This window comes from Manis javanica, chromosome 2 (assembly GCF_040802235.1).
Source record: "Manis javanica isolate MJ-LG chromosome 2, MJ_LKY, whole genome shotgun sequence".
Lineage (NCBI taxonomy): Eukaryota > Metazoa > Chordata > Mammalia > Pholidota > Manidae > Manis > Manis javanica.
This window is the reverse complement of record NC_133157.1, coordinates 60,917,328-60,938,190: the sequence shown is the minus strand read 5'-3', so window position 1 is coordinate 60,938,190 and position 20,863 is coordinate 60,917,328. Positions and strand designations below refer to the sequence as shown.

At 37.3% G+C, this 20,863-nt stretch overlaps 1 protein-coding gene across 11 annotated transcripts in view; it reads right to left on the bottom strand.

Annotated features, from left to right (window-relative positions):
- The window catches only part of ERMP1 (endoplasmic reticulum metallopeptidase 1), a 168,625-nt gene that overhangs the window by 139,583 nt on the left and 8,179 nt on the right, over positions 1-20,863 (bottom strand). The window lies entirely within an intron of this gene.

The following is a 20,863-nucleotide window of genomic DNA, read 5'->3' as shown; positions in this document are numbered from 1 at the left end:
ACTGCAGGCTTGGCCACATGAACCGTACTGGCCAACAGAATGTGAACTGGGAGAGACATGAACCCACTGAGATTCCAGGGTTGTTTGTTACAAAAAATTCATCAAAAGGTTGACTGATGAAGATAGATCAAGTAATTGCATTTCAGGGAATCTAAGAATACTAACATTTTTATAACTTTATAAACAGATAATCAAATTGCTTATTCCAGAAAAATGACTCTAGAGATGGGAGGGGAGGTATATAGAAACACTATAGAATCAGATACTCAGTGACCCAGATACTGGAGTTATCAGACACAGATTTTAAAATAATTATGATTAATATATTTAAAAACATAGATGATAGCAAGAATTTCACCAGACAAGTGCAATCTACTTAAAGAAGTCAAATGGAAACCCTAGAACTGAAAAATGTAACAACTATTAAAAATTTTAATATATGGTTTAATACAAAGAGAAAGGATTATAGAATTAAAGCACAGAAAGAAAAAAGGAAGGATAATAGAGTAATGTTTATAAGAGACATAAAGGATATAGTGAAAAGGTCTAACACATGAGTAACTGAAGAAATCCCAGAAGAGAAAACAGAATGGAGCAAAAGCAATGTTTAAAGAGGAAATGGTCAATAATTTCCCCAAATTTCTACAAAATATCAAACTGAATACAAAAAGCTCTATAAATCCTAAATAGGATCAATATAAAGAGCCAACATTCCTAGCCCCAACAAGTTTTGCTTCTGAGTACCATTATCCACTAAAAGAATCAGGTATCATTAGGAAAATGGCTTATTCCAGATCTGGGGCTAGGAAAAAAACAAATTGGAACATCCTGTGCCAGAAAGAAAGCACTCAAAGGAGTATGTCAGAGACATCTCAAAAGGACTCAGGTACCAGTTGAAGTTGCTGCCACTGGCCTAAAGTAGGACAACTCTGCATCAAAATGATAGTAATAGAATATATAATCCATAAAACAAAAATACATGAAATGCTGAAATAAACACAAAAGAAAATAGAAAGCCTATCAGCAGAACTCCACAGATAGAATGATGAAGCTAGAAAATGCAACATCTGGCTAACATTATAGTAAAAATGCTTTGGGGTAAGAATCCACAATGACTGCTAAAACTAAGGAGAAAGTTTCATGAAAAACAGGAAATTTAGTCTCAAAGTACCTATTACAGAGGAGAAAATAATAACTTTACAAAGTGAAAAACTGGCAAGTATGTAATGAGGTGACATAAAGTTAACATCACCATTCATCAAACAGTATAACATGCCTCCTGATGTGATTATCTGAGAATGATGCAAATGCAAAGGGAAAACAAAGCAGCAGTGCAGAAACAGATCACCAATCCTTACCATGTTAACATGCTATTACTAAAATAGTATGACTATTATTAGACATTAAAAATCAAAATTATAGTATTAAAATATTATTAAAACTATACAGTAAAACAGGTAAACTATAAAAGAAAGAATCACTAAAATCAGAATGCTAATCTTAGATGAGAGGGAAGGAGCTGTATTTGAAAAAGGGCAGGTGAAAAATTTATGAGAGGGTGTGAGAGAGTTCATCTACTTTTATGAGTGGCAGTTAAAAGGGTATTTACTTTATAATAATTAAGTTCAGACTTTCATATTTTTTTTGTATGTTATACAATGGTTGTCACATCTAATAAAACATGTCAATTAAATGCTATCTGATCCTGGACTGTCACTCTAATTAAAAGAAAACAAACCAAAAGAGCTAGGTAGGATATTATTGGAACAATTGGAGAAATCTGAATATGCACTGCTCATGAGGTAATACTTTTATATTAATGTCATTTTTTCAGTGTGATGAGTGTACTATTATCAAGGAACATACTGTTCTTTCTCTACTGAGAAGATTATGTTGTGATTATTGATTGAAATGGTATCCTTCCTTTATTCTGATAATGTGACAGATTACATAGATTGATTTTCAAGTATTAAACCATCTTCACTTACCATCTGGTAAAGTTTCAGGACATAAAATCAATATACAAAAATCAGTTCCATTTCTATACACTAATAATGAACTGTCATAAGATAAATTAAGAGAACAATCCCATTTACCATTGCATCAAAAAGAATAAAATGCCTAGGAAGAAATTTCACAAAAAATGTATTTTCATTTTCAGGTATACAACAGAATGATTCAATATTTATATACTGCAAAATGATCACGACATTAAGTTTTTTGTCAGGCTAACTATAACAGTCAGATGTTGCATTTTCTAGACTTACTATTACTTATCAATTTGATATTACTATCATTTTGATGCATGATTTATCCTAGTTTAGGCCACAAAAAGTAAAAGATCTGCACACTGAAAATTGTAAGACACTGATAAGGGAAACTGAACAAATAAATGGAAAAATATTCCAGGCTCATGAATTGGAAGAGTATCATTAAAACACCTATACTCCCCAAAGCAATCTACAGATTCAATTCAATTCTTGTCACTCCAGTGGGATTTTTCACAGAAACAGAACAAACAGTCCTAAAATTTGTATGGAACCCCACAACACCCCAAAAGGCCAAAGCTATCTCGAGGAATAAGAACAAAGCTGAAGGTGTTACACTTTCTGATTTCAAACTGTATCACAAAGCTATAGTAACCAAACAGTATGATCTAAAGACAACCAGATCAATGGAAGAGAACAAAGAAATAAACCCACACATATATGCTCAGCTAATTTACAACAAAGAAACCAGGCATATACACTGAGGAAAAGACAATCTCTTCAATAAATGGTACCAAGAAAACTGGACAGCCACATTCAAAAAACAAAACTGGACTGTGATCTTACACCATATATAAAAACTAACTCAAAATGGATGAAGATTTGAACACAAGGCCTAAAACTGTAAAACAGCTAGAAGAAAACATAGGCAATAAGCTCCTTGATATCATTCTTGTTGATTTTTTGGATTTGACACCAAAAACAAAGGCAACAAAAGCAAAAACAATTAAGTGGGACTACATCAAACTAAAGAGATTCTGCACAGCAAAGAAAACCATCAAGAAAATGAAAAGGCAACTTACTGAATGGGAGAAAATATTTGCAAATCATGTATCTGTAAGGGATTAATAACCAAAATATATTTTTAAAGTTCATACAACAGTAAAAAAAAAAAATGCAATTGAAAAATGGGCAGAGGATCTGAATAGATATTTTTCCAAAAAAGACATACAGATCACTGATGGACGTATGAAAACGTGCTCAACATCACTAATTGTCAGGGAACTCCAAATCAAAACCACATAAGAGATATCACCTCACACCCATCAGAATGGTTATTATCAAAAAGACATGAAATAACAATTGTTGCTGAGGATGTGGAGAAAAGGGAACACTGTGCACCACTGGTGGGAATGTAAATTGGTGAAAAACTATGGAAAATAGTATGGAGCTTCCTCAAAAACTTAAAAATAGAACTACTGTATGATCCAGCAATCCCACTTCTGGTTATTTATCCAAAAGAAACAAAAGCACTAACTCAAAAAGATATATGCACCACCATGTTCACTGCAGCATTATTTATAAAAGCCAAGACACAGACAACCAAAGTACCCATTGATGGTCTAATGAATAAAAAAATGTGGTAGATATATACAATGGAATATTATTCAGTCCTAAAAAGGAAATCTGGGCATAATGCTAAGTGAAATAAGTCAGACAGAGGAAGAAATACCATATGTTCTCACTGATAATGGAATCTAAAAACAAAAAAACACAAACTCACAGATACAGAGAACACATTGGTTGTTGGCTGCCAGAGGCAGGGGTGGAAGATGGGTGAAATGGGTGAAGGTGGTCAAAGGGTACAAACATCCAGTTATAAAATTAGTAAGTCCTGGGGATGTAATATACAGCATGGTGACTATAATTAATAGTACTATATCGTGTATTTGCAAACTGCTAAGAATAGATCCTAAAAGTTCTCATCACAAGAACTTTTAACAATGTTTAGATGAATGTTAACTAGACTTACTGTAATCACTTTGCAGTATATATTAATACTGAATCATTATGTTGCATACCTGAAACTAAAAAAAGAAAGAGCACACCATCTGGTATTCCTGAAATAAGCACAACTTGGTTGGAAAGCATTACCATTTTTTGTATATAGATACACACACTGCTGGATTCAGTTTGCTAATATTTTATTAAGGATTTTTGCATCAACATGGCATTTGTCTCCCAAAAGTATCTACCAAAGCTAATCATATGCACACCTTATGACTCAGAAATATGCATATACAGAGACTTGCAGTAAAAAAGATGGAGGAGCAGGAAAGCAAGGTGGAAACCTCCTTCCACATATACATCAAGGAAGCATCTACAGCAAATATAACTAACCCTGAAAATGACCTGAAGATTGCAGAACAGAATATCTACACCTGGTAAAGAAGAGAAGAGCACACAGAAGGGTGAAGTGGAAGAACCATGGTCAATTGGAACCCAAGCCTATACCCCATCCCAGACCACAAGTGGGAGGGAGAGGAACAGAGTGGTGGGGGAGAGAATAAGTTCTCAAGAACTCTGAACACCTGGCCCTGGGGATCTGCTCTGGGAACACAAGTCCACACTGCACTGGGCTTTGGTGATTAATGGGGCTGGACACTAGGAAGAGTAGGAGCAGTCTGGGAGGATGAGACTCCTGTCCCCTTCTGGAGGACAGGGACATGTCATCAGACCCACTGAGACCCAACACAAGGTAGCAGTTTAAAAGATTTACCAGCAGCAGAAAGTAAGCCAGAGAAGAAAGGGCAGGTGGAGGATGTCTGGGCCCTCCCTCAGCCCAACTGGTCAGGCACTTACGGGAGCCAGCTATATCACCCCTCCTGGTGGCTCAGCCCCACGGCTGACTCCCTGTGAACCTGCCTCACCCATCCTGCCAGCCCAGTAGCACCACTGCTGCCCAGCAGGCAGAAGGCAACCCCGCCAACGAGTCCCAGCAGAAGTGCCACAGGGCACACAAAGGGCACACTGAGGCAAGTTGTCAGCCTCTGCTGACAGAGATCAGTCACCGCTGGCAGACAGGGAGGAAGGCAGCCCTGCTCACTGGCCACCAAGAGCAACTGCAGCTCTACTGCAAAGGAGAAACAGGCACTGGTGAGCAAAGGGTTTTGAGCTTCCAGGCACCACAGGATGCCCACTTTATAAAGCCATTACTTTCTAGACCAGGAAGCATAGCTATTCTATCTAGTACAAAGGAAGAAACACAAAACACAAAGTGAGGAGGCAGAGGAATATATTCCAAACAAGAACAAAACAAGACACCAGAAAGAGAGCTAAAAGAAATGGAGATTACCAGTCTTCTTGATAAAGACTTCAAACTAACATTCATAAAGATGCTCACTGACCTGGAGAAAAGAATTGCTAATCTCATTGAGAACTTCAACAAAGAGATAGAAGATTTAAAATAGAGCCACTCAGAGCTGAAGAATACAATAACAGAAATTAAAACTACAGTAGAGGTACTGAATAGTAGACTGCTGAAAATACAGGAGAGAATCAATGAGAAGATAGAAAACAAGAAAGTCTCCAAGCTGAGAAACAGAAAGAAAAAAGAATTTCCAAAAATAAGAGAAAGCTAAAAAGCTGTGACAACTCCAAATGAAACAATATTAGTAAAATAGGGGTCCCAAATGGAGAAGAGAGAGAGAAAGGAGTAGACAGTCTCTTTTAAGAAACAATAGCTGAAAACTTCCCCAGTCTGGGGAAGGAAACAGACACCAGGTTCTGGAAGTGCAGAGAGCCCCTAATGAAAGAAACCCCAGGAAGACAACACCAAGACATATAATAATTAAAATAACAAAGGGTGAGGGTATTGAAAGCAGCTAGAGAGAGGCAGACAGTTATCTATAAGTGAAACTCCATATGTCTATCAGCAGATTTCTCAGCAGAAACTTTACAGGCCAGAAGGGAGTATCATGAAATATCTGATGTATTTGGAAGGAAGAACCTTCAACCAAGAATCCTCCACCCAGCAAAGTTATCATTCAGAATTGAAGGAGAGATTAAAAATTTCAGAGATAAACAAAAGTTAAGAGAATTCGCCACCACTAAAACAACCTTACAAGATATGTTAAGGAGACTTCTATAGATGGAACTGTTCTTAAGCCTGAATACTTCTCATCAGTAAAAATAAACCTACAGTAAAGGTAGTAGACCAATTACTTACAAAACAAGTATGAAGTTTAAAAAAAGTACTAAAATCATCTATATACAAAATCAGTCAAGGGACACACAAAAAATGTAGATTATAACATCTTATACATCAAGTGTGGAGGAGGAGGAAGAATAAAAATGTAGTAATTTTATGACTGGTGGTTATCATGGGACAGGGGTTGGGGTGGGTGGTTGGGAAGGGTGAGGGGAATAAAAGGGCACAAAAATTCTCAATCATAATATAAGTTGGTAATGGGAATAGTAGTTCAGTATGGGGAATATAGCCAATGATTCTGTAACATCTTCCTATGTTGACAGAGAGTAACCACACTGGTAGGGGTGAGGATTTAATAACATGGGTAATTACTGAAGACAAAAAAGGAGTACATTTAAATTATATTTGAAATAGAGTGACCATCAACTTAATATGGGCTGTTACATATTTAGAAAACTAGCTATGAACCTAATGGTAAACACAAACCTAAACCCTATAAAAGATACACAAAAAAATTGAAAAAAGAAAGAAAGCCAACCATAACAGTAAAGAAAACAATCAAATAACAAGACCCTAAGAGAGAAAAAAAGGAACAAAGAGGAACTACAAAACAACCAGAAAACAATTAATAAAATGGCAATAAATACACTTTTCAATAATTACCTTAAATGTAAATGGGCTGGATACACCAATCAAAAGACGCAGGGTGGCAGCATGGATAAAGAAACTAGACCCATCTATATGCTGTCTACAAGAGATTCATTTCAGACCTAAAGATATACACAGACTGAAAGTGAAGGAATGGAAAATGATATTTCATGAAAATAAAAGGGAGAAAAAAGCAGTACTTATATCAATCAAAATAAACTTCAAAACAAAAAAGTAACAAGAGACAGAAAAGGACATTACATAATGATAAAACGATCAGTTCAACAAGAGGATGTAACCATTATAAGTATCAATGCACCCAACACAGGAGCACCCAAATATGTCAAACAAATAATAACAGACCTACAGAGAGAAATACAAAACAACACAATCATATTAGGGGACTTTAACACCCCCATTTACATCAATGGACAGATCATCCAGACAGAAAGCATAATAAGGCAACAGAGATGATGAACAACACATTAGACCAGATGAACCTAGCTGATATACACAGAACACTCCACCCAAAAGCAACAGGATACACATTTTTATCAAGTGCACATGAAATTAGGCCACAAAAAGAGCCTCAATAAATTCAAAAAGACCGAAATTGCATGAAGCATCTTTTTGGATCACAATAGTATGAAACCAGAAATCAATGCCACGAAGAAAAACCAACAAACACATGGGGGCTAAATAACATGCTTCTAGATAATCAATGCATCAATGAACAAATCAAAGAGGAAATCAAACAATACATGGAGACAAATGAAAACAGAAATACAACAGTTCAAAATATGTGGGATGCTGAAAAAGCGTTCTAAGAGGGAAGTACATAGCAATATAAGCCTACCTTAAGAAACAAGAACAACCCCAAGTAAACAGTCTACACTCACACCTAAAGACACCAGAAAAAGAACAAATGACACCCACAGTTAGTAAAAGGAGGAACATAATAAATATTGGACATATATAAATAAAATAGAGAACAACAAAATGATAGGAAAATAATCAATGAAACCAAGAGCTGGTTCTTTGAGAAGATAAACCAAATAAACAAACCCCTACCAGACTTTCCAAGAAAAAGAGAAGATGAATCAGAAATAAAAAAGGAACAGTTACAAGTGACACCACAGAACTACAAATAATTATTATAGAATTCTATGAAAAATTATATGCTGATAAATGGGACAACCCAAAATAAATGGACAAATTCCTAGAAAAGTACAACCTTTCAAGACTGACCCAGGAAGAAACAAAATCTGAACACACCAATTACCAGTAAAAAAGTTGAACTGGTAATCAAAACTTCCCCCACAAACAAAAGTTCAGGACATATGTCTTCATAGCTGAATTCTATCAAACATTTAAACAACTAATAACCCATCCTTCTTTAAGTTTTCCAAAAACTGGAAGAGGAGGGAATACTTCCAAATTCACTCCATGAGGCCAGTATCACTAATACGAAAACCAAACAGACACTACAAAAAAAGGAAATTACAGACCAATATTACTGACAAACATAGATGCAAAAATCCTCAACAAAATATAGGCAAACCTAATTCAAAAATTCATCAAAAGGATCATCTATCACAACCAAGTGGCATTTATTCCAGGGCTGCAAGGATGATACATTATTCATAAATCTGTGTGATACAGCACATTAGCAAAAGGAAGGATAAAAACCATATGATCATCTCAAAAAGATGCTGAAAAAGGATTTGACAAAATTCAACATTCATTCATGATTAAAAACTCTCAACAAAATGGGTATAGAGAGTATGTACCTTGACATAATAAAGGCCGTATATGCCACAGTTAACATCATACTCAATGGTGAAAAGCTGAAAGCTTTTCCTTTAATATCAGGAACAAGAGAAAGATGCCCAATCCCTCCACTTTTTTTCAACATAGTACTGGAACTCCTAGCCAAGGTAATCAGACTAGATAAAGAGATAAAATGCATCCAAATTGGTAAGGAAGAAGTTAAACTGTCACTGTTGGCAGATGACATGATATATACAGAAAACCCTAAGGACTCCAGCAAAAAAAATATTAGAATAACTGGATTCAGCAAAGTTACAGAACATAGAATTAATATACAGAAATCTGTTGCATTCCTACATACTAACAACAAATTAGCAGAAAGAAAAATCAGGAAAACAATTCCATTTACAACTGCATCAAAAAGAATAAAATACCTAGGAATAAACCTAAACAAGGAGGTGAAAACTATAGACACTCATGAGAGAAATTAAAGACAACAAATAAATGGAAATATATCCTGTACTCATGGAAAGGAAGAATTAATACTGTCAAAATGGCCATCCTGCTCAAAGCAATTTACAGATTCAATACAATATCCATCAAAATACCAATGGCATTTTTTCCATGAACTAGAGCAAATAATCATAAAATTCATATGGAACCATGAAAGACCTTGAATAGCCAAAGCAAACCTGAGAAAGAAGAACAAAGCTATGGATATTACACTCTCTGACTTCAAGCAATACTACAAAGCTACAGTAATCAAAACAGTATGGTACTGGCACAAGAACAGACCCATAGATCAATGGAACAGAATAGAGAGCCCAGATATAAATCCACACATATATGGTCAATTAACATATGATAAAGGAGCCATGAATATAAAATGGGAAAAGACAGTCTCTTCAATGACTAGTGCTGGAAAAACTAGACAGCTACATGCAAGAGAATGAAAGTGAATTACGGTCTTAACTCCATACACAAAAGTAAACTCAAAATGGATTAAAGACCTTAATGTTAGACATAAAAACCATAAAACTCTCAGAAGAAAACATAGGCAAAAATCTCTTGAACATAACAATGAGCAATTTTTTTCTGGACATGGTCCCCCAGACAAGGGAAATAAAAGCAAAAATGAACAAGTGGGACTACAACAAAGTAAAAAGCTTCTGCACAGCAAAGGACACCATCAGCAGAACAAAAAAAGCAGCCTATGGTGTGGGAGAATATATTCATAAATGATTTATCCAGTAAGGGGTTAACATCCAAAATATATAAAGAATTCATAGGACTCAACACCAAAATAAAACCAAATAACTGATTAAAACATGGACAGAGCACCTGAACAGACATTTCTCCAAAGAAATACAGATGGCCAACAAGCACATAAAAAGATGCTCCACACTGCTAATCATCAAAGAAATGCATTAAAACCACAATGAGATCTCACCTCACACCAGTCAGAATGGCCACTATCTAAAAGACAAGAAATAACAAATGGTGAGGACGTGGACAAACAGGAACCTTTCTCCACTGCTGCTGGGGAAGTAAATTGGTACATAGAAAGTAGTATGGAGGTTCCTCAAAAAACCAAAAAAAGAAATACCATATCAACCAGTAATTTCACTTCTTGGAATTTACCCAAAGAAAAAAAAATCCCTGACTCAAAAAGATACATGCACCCCTATGTTTACTGTTGCATTACTTACAACAGCCAAGATATAGAAGCAATCAAAATGTCCACCAATAGATGAATGGATGAAGAAGATGTGGTGCATATACACAATGGAATATTTTCAGCCATAAAAAAAAGAAATCCTGCCATTTGCAACAACATGGATGGACCTAGTGGGTATTAAGCTAAGTGATAAAAGCCAGACAGAGGAAGACAAATAGCATATGATTTCACTTATTTGTGGAATCTAAAAACAAAACAAAACAAAATGAACAGAAAGGCAGTAGACACACAGACACTGAGAAGTGACTGCTGGTCACCATGGGGGAGGGGTTGGAGTGGGTGGGTGAATGGGGAGGGTGGGGGGATAAAAGAGCACAAAAATTCTCAGTCATAATATAAGTTGGTCTGAGTTGGTAGTGCAGCATGGAGACTATAGCCAATGATTCTGTATCATTCTTTCTATGCTGACAGATGGTAATTGCACTAGTTGAAGTAAGGATTTAGTAATGTGGGTAACTGGTGAACCAGTGTATTTTATACTTAAAACTAATATGAGATTTTCTATCAACTATACTTCAATAAAAAATAATGAAAAAATTTTTAAAAGATCGTTAAGTCAAAAAAAAAAGAAATATGCATACACAAAAACGCGTACCAAATGACAGTTACAAGAATGTTCAAAATAGCACCATTCATAAGAGCCAAAACCCAGAAACAATCTAACATCACCAGGTAGAATATTCTTGTGAATTCTTATCAATATCCAGCAAGGAAAGGGAATGAACTACTGCTAAACACAACACAGATGAATCTTACAGACATAATGTAGAATGAAAAGGATACACAAAAGAAAACATAGTGTATGAGTCAATTAACAGAAAGTTTAAATTCAAGCAAAATTAAATCTATCAAGATATAAGTTAGAATGGTGGTAACCTTTTTGGGAGGAATGCCTGAGTAGGGTCAAAAGGAAGGCTTCTAGAGGGCCAGGAAGACTCTCAATCTTGATCTGGGTTCTGGTTAAATGATTATATGCAGTTTGTAAAAATTCACTAGGCTGAACTCTCAAAACTGTGCTTTTTCACATTACAATAAAAGATGAAGACACCTAAAAATAAAATGTTAAGTTCATTTTTATATATTGTACAATAGAAAATATCTGAGAAAAATATAAGACCTATCAGCAGAAAGAGACTCACGGTTTTAAATATCTAGTACCTGGCCTTTAGCCCATTACAGACCCCGCTGCTGTATGCTAGTGCTCCAGCCCTACTCCAGCCTCTGACACTGTCCACTGAGGCCTACAGATCAAGTTTTGGTGTAAAAAGGAAGGATGTGGAGACTGGGATAGGGCAACAGCTCCTGAGAAGGATACTCTCCATGACATATACAAGGCAAAGGGGGCCCCTTAGATGAGAAATTACAGACCTGAGGATTTCACTCAGGGATTATTATCCTAATAGGTAGGTACTAATACTATCCCACCTTTACAGACAAATTGAAGCACACAGCAGTTAGGTGACATGTCCAACTCTGCATGCCTAGGGTGTGTGACAGCTAAGATTTGAACTTGGTTCATCTGACTACAGAGCTGGTGCTCTTCAATCACTGCCCTGCCCTGCCTCCCCCAGAAAGCTCCTAATTATCTCACAGAGAAGGGTGGGAGGCAGATACAAAAGTATTTTCACTTTATATTCTCTCTCCTGCTGTCATCTAAATCCTATGATGCTTCCAGTTCCTTGTCAGACAAAGAGTGCCTGGAAAACTTTTGGGTACGCAGTTTAGCCACAAGAATAAGCTACGAAACCCCTAGAGGGAAAACATGATATAAAAACTCAGGCAAAGGGGGGAAACATTCTCTCCAAAATGTATGGATGCTCCTCCAGAAAAAATTACTTTTGAAGTGTGGGAATTTTACTCTAGAATGAATAAACATTTAAATTGCATATATATTGCTAACTAATGACAAGTCTTTTTGCTTTATTATTAAATAATCACAAGCAATGCTAAAATTTAAACAATAGAGAAAATCAGAAAGACTATAAGTAAATGCAGTAATGATGATTCTGGTTTTAAGTTCATGAAGCAGTGGGGCAAACTGGTTTTTTTACATTTGCCCAATCCTCCACTCCAGTTACACCCACCACTGCTCCACCAACCAATACCCACCATCCAGCAGGACTGTTGTTCTAGTCTGCTGGATGTTACAGTCTGTTTATATCTTTCCAGGTAATGCAGTTATACATAAAATGTATGCAGCTGTAGGAGGTGTAACCAAGATGGCGGCGTGAGTAGAGCAGTGGAAATCTCCTCCCAAAATCACATATATTTATGAAAATATAACAAAGACAACTCTTCCTAGAATAGAGACCAGAGGACACAGGACAACATCCAGACCACATCCACCCCTGCGAGAACCCAGCACCTCGCGAAGGGGGTAAGATACAAGCCCCAGCCTGGTGGGACCCGAGCGCCCCACACCCCAGCTCCCGGTGGGAGGAGAGGAGTCGGAGCAGGGAGGGAGAGGGAGCCCAGGACTGCTAAACACCCAGCCCCAGCCATCCGGACCAGAGCGCAGACACACTACATGCGGAGGGCCCTGGATACTACAGAAACAGGGCAGCAAGACCTGTGAGCGGGTCCCTGAGGACGGTACCTGGAGACAAATAAAAGCGAGCGGCTTTTTTTTTTTTTTTAATTTAATTTTTTTTTTTTTGCAAGTGCTTTTTGGAAGTCTTAAAGGGACAGGGACCCCAAAATAGGACGGAAGCGTCCCAGGACACTTAGTCCAGAAGCAGGAAATCTGGGGATCTCTGGGCACTCTAACCCCCTGGGCAGCAGGGAGCACGGAGGCTCCTCACGGAGATAAACAGCCTCCCGGCCGCTCCCCCTCCAACGCGGCTCCACCATATCAGAGCAGAGGCAGGAGGCAAGCCAGGCCCACGGCAACAGTGGAGTTAAACTCCATATCAGCTGGGCAGGAAATAGAAGCCCTGTCTGCGCGCAGCTGCCCAGCACAAGCCACTAGAGGTCGCTGTTCTCCCAGGAGAGGAAGGACACAAATCAACACGAAGGAAAGTTCTTCCAGCTGTCACTCGTGCCAGCTCTGCAAACTATCTCTATCACCATGAAAAGGCAAAATTACAGGCAGACAAAGATCACAGAGTCAACACCTGAAAAGGAGACAGACCTAACCAGTCTTCCTGAAAAAGAATTCAAAATAAAAATCATAAACATGCTGACGGAGATGCAGAGAAATATACAAGAGCTAAGGGATGAAGTCTGGAGGGAAATTACAGACGCCCGGAAAGAGATTACAGAAGTAAAACAAACTCTGGAAGGATTTATGAGCAGAATGGATAAGATACAAGAGGCCATTGATGGAATAGAAACCAGAGAACAGGAACGCATAGAAGCTAACGCTGAGAGAGATAAAAGGACATCCAGGAATGAAACAATATTAAGACAACTGTGTGACCAATCCAAAAGGAACAATATCCATATTATAGGGGTACCAGAAGAAGAAGACAGAAAGGGATAGAAACTGTCTTTGAAGAAATAATTGCTGAAAACTTCCCGAAACTGGGGGAGGAAATAATCAAACAGACCATGGAAATACAGAGAACTCCCAAAAGAAAGGACCCAAGGAGGACAACACCAAGACACATAATAATTAAAATGGCAAAGATCAAGGACAAGGAAAGAGTTTTAAAGGCAGCTAGAGAGTAAAAGGGCACCTATAAAGGAAAACCCATCAAGCTATCATCAAACTTCTCCACAGAAACCTTACAGGCAAGAAGAGAATGGCATGATATGTTTAATGCAATGAAACAGAAGGGCCTTGAACCAAGGATACTGTATTCAGCACGATTATCATTTAAATATGATGGAGGGATTAAACAATTCCCAGACAAGCAAAAGTTGATGAAATTTGTCTCCCACAAACCACCTCTACAGGGTATTTTAGAGGGACTGTTCTAGACGGGAGCACTCCTAAAACTACATAGATGTCACCAGAGAAAATAAAATCACAGCAAAGAAAGCAGACCAACCAAATACTAACTAAAGGCAAAAAAATAAAATCAACCACCCACTAAAAGCAGTTAAAGGAAACACGAAAGAGCACAGAATAAAACAACCAACATATAAAGAATGGAGGAGGAGGAATAAGAAGGGAGAGAAGAAAATAATCTCCAGACAGTGTATATAACAGCTCAATAAGCGAGCTAAGTTAGGCAGTAAGATACTAAAGAGGCTAACCTTGAACCTATGGTAACCACAAATCTAAAGCCTGCAATGGCAATAAGTACATATCTTTCAATAGTCACCCTAAATGTAAATGGACTGAATGCACCAATCAAAAGACACAGAGTAATGGAATGGATAAAAAAGCAAGACCCATCTATATGCTGCTTACAAGAAACTCACTTCAAACCCAAAGACATGCACAGACTAAAAGTCAAGGGATGGAAAAACATATTTCAGGCAAACAACAGAGAGAAGAAACCAGGGGCTGCACTACTAATATCAGACAAAATAGACTTCAAAACAAAGAAAGTAACAAGAGATTAAGAAGGACATTACATAATGATAAAGGGCTCAGTCCAACAAGAAGATATAACCATTCTAAATATATATGTACCCAATACAGGAGCACCAGCATATGTGCAACAAATACTAACAGAACTAAAGGAGGAAATAGACTGCAATGCATTCATTTTAGGAGACTTCAACATGCCACTCACCCCAAAGGATAGATCCACCGGGCAGAAAATGAGTAAGGACACGGAGGCACTGAACAACAAAGTAGAACAGATGGACCTAATAGACATCTATAGAACTCTACATCCAAAAGCAACAGGATATACATTCTTCTCAAGTGCACATGGAACATTCTCCAGAATAGACCACATACTAGGCCACAAAAAGAGCCTCAGTAAATTCCAAAAGATTGAAATTCTACGAACCAACTTTTCAGACCACAAAGGCATAAAACTAGAAATAAATTCTACAAAGAAAACAAAAAGGCTCGCAAACACATGGAGGCTTAACAACATGCTACTAAATAATCAATGGTTCAACAAACAAATTAAAATAGAGATCAAGGAATATATGGAAGCAAATGACAACAACACAAACCCCCAACTTCTGTGGGACACAGCGAAAGCAGTCTTAAGAGGAAAGTATATAGCGATCCAGGCACACTTGAAGAAGGAAGAACAATCTCAAATGAACAGTCTAACATCACAATTATCGAAACTGGAAAAAGAAGAACAAATGAGGCCTAAAGTCAGCAGAAGGAGGGACATAATAAAGATCAGAGAAGAAATAAACAAAATTGAGAAGAATAAAACAATAGCAAAAATCAATGAAACCAAGAGCTGGCTCTTTGAGTAAATAAATAAAATAGATAAGCCTCTAGCCAGACTTATTAAGAGGAAAAGGGAGTCAACACAAATCAACAGAATCAGAAACGAGAAAGGAAAAATCACGACACTCCACAGAAATACAAAGAATTATTAAAGACTACTACGAAAACCTATATGCCAACAAGCTGGAAAACCTAGAAGAAATGGACAACTTCCTAGAAAAATAACAACCTTCCAAAACTGACCAAGGAAGAAACACAAAAGTTAAATAAACCAATTATGAGCAAAGAAATTGAAACGGTAATCAAAAAACTACCAAAGAACAAAACCCCCGGGCCAGATGGATTTACCTTGGAATTTTATCAGACACACAGAGAAGACATAATACCCATTCTACTTAAAGTTTTCCAAAAAATAGAAGAGGAAGGAATACTCCCAACCTCATTCTATGAAGCCAACATCACCGTAATACCAAAACCAGGCAAAGACCCCACCAAAAAAGAAAACTACAGACCAATATCCCTGATGAACGTAGATGCAAAAATACTCAACAAAATATTAGCAAACCAAATTCAAAAATACATCTAAAGGATCGTACATCATGACCAAGTGGGATTCATCCCAGGGATGCAAGGATGGTACAACATTCGAAAATCCATCAACATCATCCACCACATCAACAAAAAGAAGGACAAAAACCACATGATCATCTCCATAGATGCAAGTACCTCAACATAATAAAGGCCATATATGATAAACCCACAGCCAACACTATACTGAACGGTGAGAAGCTGAAAGCTTTTCCTCTGAGATCGGGAACAAGACAGGGATGCCCACTCTCCCCCGTTATTTAACATAGTACTGGAGGTCCTAGCCATGGCAATCAGACAAAGAAATACAAGGAATCCAGATTGGGAAAGAAGAAGTTAAACTGTCACTATTTGCAGATTACATGATACTGTACATAAAAAATCCTAAAGACTCCACTCCAAAACTACTAGAACTGATATCGGAATACAGCAAAGTTGCAGGATACAAAATTAACACACAGAAATCTGTGGCTTTCCTATACACTAACAACAAACCAATAAAAAGAGAAATCAGGAAAACAATTCCATTCACCATTGCATCAAAAAGAATAAAATACCTAGGAATAAACCTAACCAAAGAAGTGAAAGACCTATACCCTGAAATCTACGAGTCACTATTAAGAGAAATTAAAGGGGACACTAACAAATGGAAACTCATCCCATGCTCATGCTAGGAAGAATTAATATCGTCAAAATGGCCATCCTGCCCAAAGCAATATACAGATTTGATGCAATCCCTATCAAATTACCAGCAACATTCTTCAACGAACTGGAACAAATAGTTCAAAAATTCATATGGAAACACCAAAGACCCCGAATAGCCAAAGCAATCCTGAGAAAGAAGAATAAAGTAGGGGGGTTCTCACTCCCCAACTTCAAGCTCTACCACAAAGCCATAGTAATCAAGACAATTTGGAACTAGCACAAGAACAGAGCCATAGACCAGTGGAACAGATTAGACACTCCAGACATTAACCCAAACATATACGGTCAATTAATATTTGATAAAGGAGCCATGGACATACAACGGTGAAATGACAGTCTCTTCAACAGATGGTGCTGGCAAAACTGGACAGCTACATGTAGGAGAATGAAACTGGACCATTGTCTAACCCCATACACAAAAGTAAATTCAAAATGGATCAAACACCTGAATGTAAGTCATGAAACCATAAAACTCTTGGAAAAAAACATAGGCAAAAACCTCTTAGACATAAACATGAGTGACCTCTTCTTGAACATATATCCCCAGGCAAGGAAAACAACAGCAAAAATGAACAAGTGGGACTATATTAAGCTGAAAAGCTTCTGTACAGCAAAAGACACCATCAATAGAACAAAAAGGAACCCTACAGTATGGGAGAATATATTTGTGAATGACAGATCCGATAAAGGCTTGACATCCAAAATATATATAGAGCTCACCCACCTCAACAAAAAACAAATAATCCATTTAAAAAATGGGCAGAAGAACTGAACAGACAGTTCTCCAAAAAAGAAATACAGATGGCCAACAGACACATGAGAAGATGCTCCACATTGCTAATTATCAGAGAAATGCAAATTAAAAGTACAATGAGGTATCACCTCACACCAGTAAGGATGGCTGCCATTCAAAAGACAAACAACAACAAATGTTGGCGAGGCTGTGGAGAAAGGGGAACCCTCCTACACTGCTGGTGGTAATGTAAATTAGTTCAACCATTATGGAAAGCAGTATGGAGGTTCATTAAAATGCTCAAAATAGACTTACCATTTGACCCAGGAATTCCACTCCTAGGAATTTACCCTAATAATGCAGCACTCAAGTTTGTAAAAGACAGATGCACCCCTATGTTTATCACTGCACTATTTACAATAGCCAAGAATTGGAAGCAACCTAAGCATCCATCAGTAGATGAATAGATAAAGAAGATGTGGTACATATACACAATGGAATATTATTCAGCCATAAGAAGAAAACAAATCCTACCATTTGCAACAACATGGATGGAGCTAGAGGGTATTATGCTCAGTGAAATAAGCCAAGCGTAGAAAGAGAAATACCAAATGATTTCACTCATCTGTGGAGTATAAGAACAAAGGAAAAACTGAAGGAACAAAACAGCAGCAGAATCACAGGTACCAAAGGGAAAGGGACTGGGGAGGATGGGTGGGTAGGCAGGGATAAGGTGGGGGAAAAAGAAAGGGGGCATTATGATTTGCATGCATAATGGGGGGTTGGGAGAAAGCGGAGGGCTGTACAACACAGAGAAGACAAGTAGTGATTCTACAACATTTTGCTATGCCGATGGACAGTGACTGTAAAGGGGTTTGTGGGGGGGACCTGGTATAGGGGAGAGCCTAGTAAACATAATATTCTTCATGTAATTGTAGATTAATGATAACAAAAAAAAGAGAAGGGGGATTACTCCCTGATAGGATAAAACTAACAGCAAATCACTGATTAATGCATGCTTTAAATATCCTTAACTTTGATTATTTAAAGGGTGTCAGATGACCAGCTATGGAAGTACATTTTTCTGATAATATTCCTTTCTCTTAAAAAGAAAAACAGTTCCTGTGTGGTGATCTCCAATAAGTTCTTCACAATGGTATAAAGGGCATATCAAAGGGTGGGCAAAGGGTTTGTTTGTGTTTATACAGAGGATCAAAGCCTAATTTGGCTACCCAGAAAACGAATTAAGACACAATATGAAGAACTTCCAATATCAACATTCTCTGGAAGAGTCATTCCAGAAGATGATCATCAAAAACTTCAACAAAGATCCTGGTGCTGTAGCAGTTGTAGCTGCATTCATCCCACCGGTTCCTGGACTTGCCATTTTAATGAAGAAGGAGATATCTAAGCTGGTCTGTGCATACAGTAAAACAACAAATTTGACTGGATCTATACTGTCGGAACTCAACCAAGAATTAGGAGAAGTGCAAGTTGCAGTGCTCCAAAATCTTGTGACTATAGACTATCTACTGTTAAAAGGACATATGGGATGTGAACAGTTCCCAGGAATGTGTTGTTTTAATATGTCTGATTTTTCTCAAACTATTCAAATTCAGTTAGACAATATCCATCATATCATTGATAAGTTTTCACAAATGCCTAGGGTGCCTAACTGGTTTTCTTGGTTTCACTGGATATGGCTGGTAATTGTAGGTCTGCTTTGGTTATATAGCTGTATTCCTATTATGTTAATGTGTGCATGCAATTTAATTAGTAGTTTAAAACCTATACATGCTTATGTTACACTACAAGAAGATATGTCAGAGAAATAATCAATCTTCCCATGTTTTCTTCTGTCTGCTACTTCTATAGCTTTTCTTCTTCCTTCCTAATTACAACCCTTTAGTAGAATTCGTGCCTCATATCGAAAATTACTGAGTATCACAATTCTTCCAAGTGGTAAAGATACCTCAAGACAAATGCTGGGCATAGAAGCCACAGGACATAAATCTGCAAAGAAGTAAAAAGCTAACCTTTTCAAAGAAAATTGCTTCTCTCTCACTTACAAACTTTACATTTCCCTGTATGGCCCCGGAAGATGACTGGTTAGCCAGAGACGGGTAAGATTCCTCAAGGGAGGAACAACCTAAGACAGGCACAGTTGCAGGGGGGCCAACAGGTGAGAAATTGGGGATCAACAGAGGTGAGGCTTAGAACCTCACCCTCCCTGTTCTGAGAGAAATCTGCTGCATCCGTGGATGTTTTATTGCCCTTGTCTAGCTTGGATTAACACATAGTCTACAGGCACACACCTGATCATCTACATTTGCTCTCTTACAACACTAAACTATGTTTTCTACCTTTATCTTGCATCTACCTACCACTTCAGCATTTTATTAAAAATAATAATGATAAGGGAGAATTGTGGGATTCACATATAAATCAAGTATAAAAATCAAACGAATAATCATATTTGACCTGATTGTTTATAGTTCATGATGCGTGATCAAATTCGAAAGTTTCTGTGATGACTGCCCTTGCACTGTTCACCATGTAAGAACTTATTCACTATGTAAGAATTTGTTCACCACGTAAGAACTTGCTCGTTATGCTTCAGAAGATTGGAAACTGTTGAGAATTAGGCTTGGGGTTGATTAATGATTGTGCATTGAGTCCCCTATACAGAATTTTATTGTTGTTAACAATCATATGATCAATAAATATGAGAGATGCCCTCTCAAAAAAAAAAACAAAAAAAAACATCGTGATCTTTGTATAGTGACAGATACAGGTGAGCATTTTATAATGTATATAATTGTCGAATCTCTATGTTTTACACCTGAAGTCAATATTGTATGTCAACTATATTTAGATAAAAATAAATAAATAAATATCTCATGGACCAAGAAGAAAAAAAAATGCATGCACCTGTAGAATCTTTAGGCGAAACTATCTAATTTAGTAAAATGAGCACAGACTGTAACCTAGTCAGACCTAGCAAAAGTGAGTACGCAATAAACATAAATAAAGGAATTGACTTGGATCTAGACCTCATGAACCCCAAGTAAATGTGTTTTAACCTCTGTGGACTAAAGAGATGTAAAATATATTAATATGTATCCATAGAATATGTATGCATTAATATGGCATGGAATTCAGGAAAAGTACA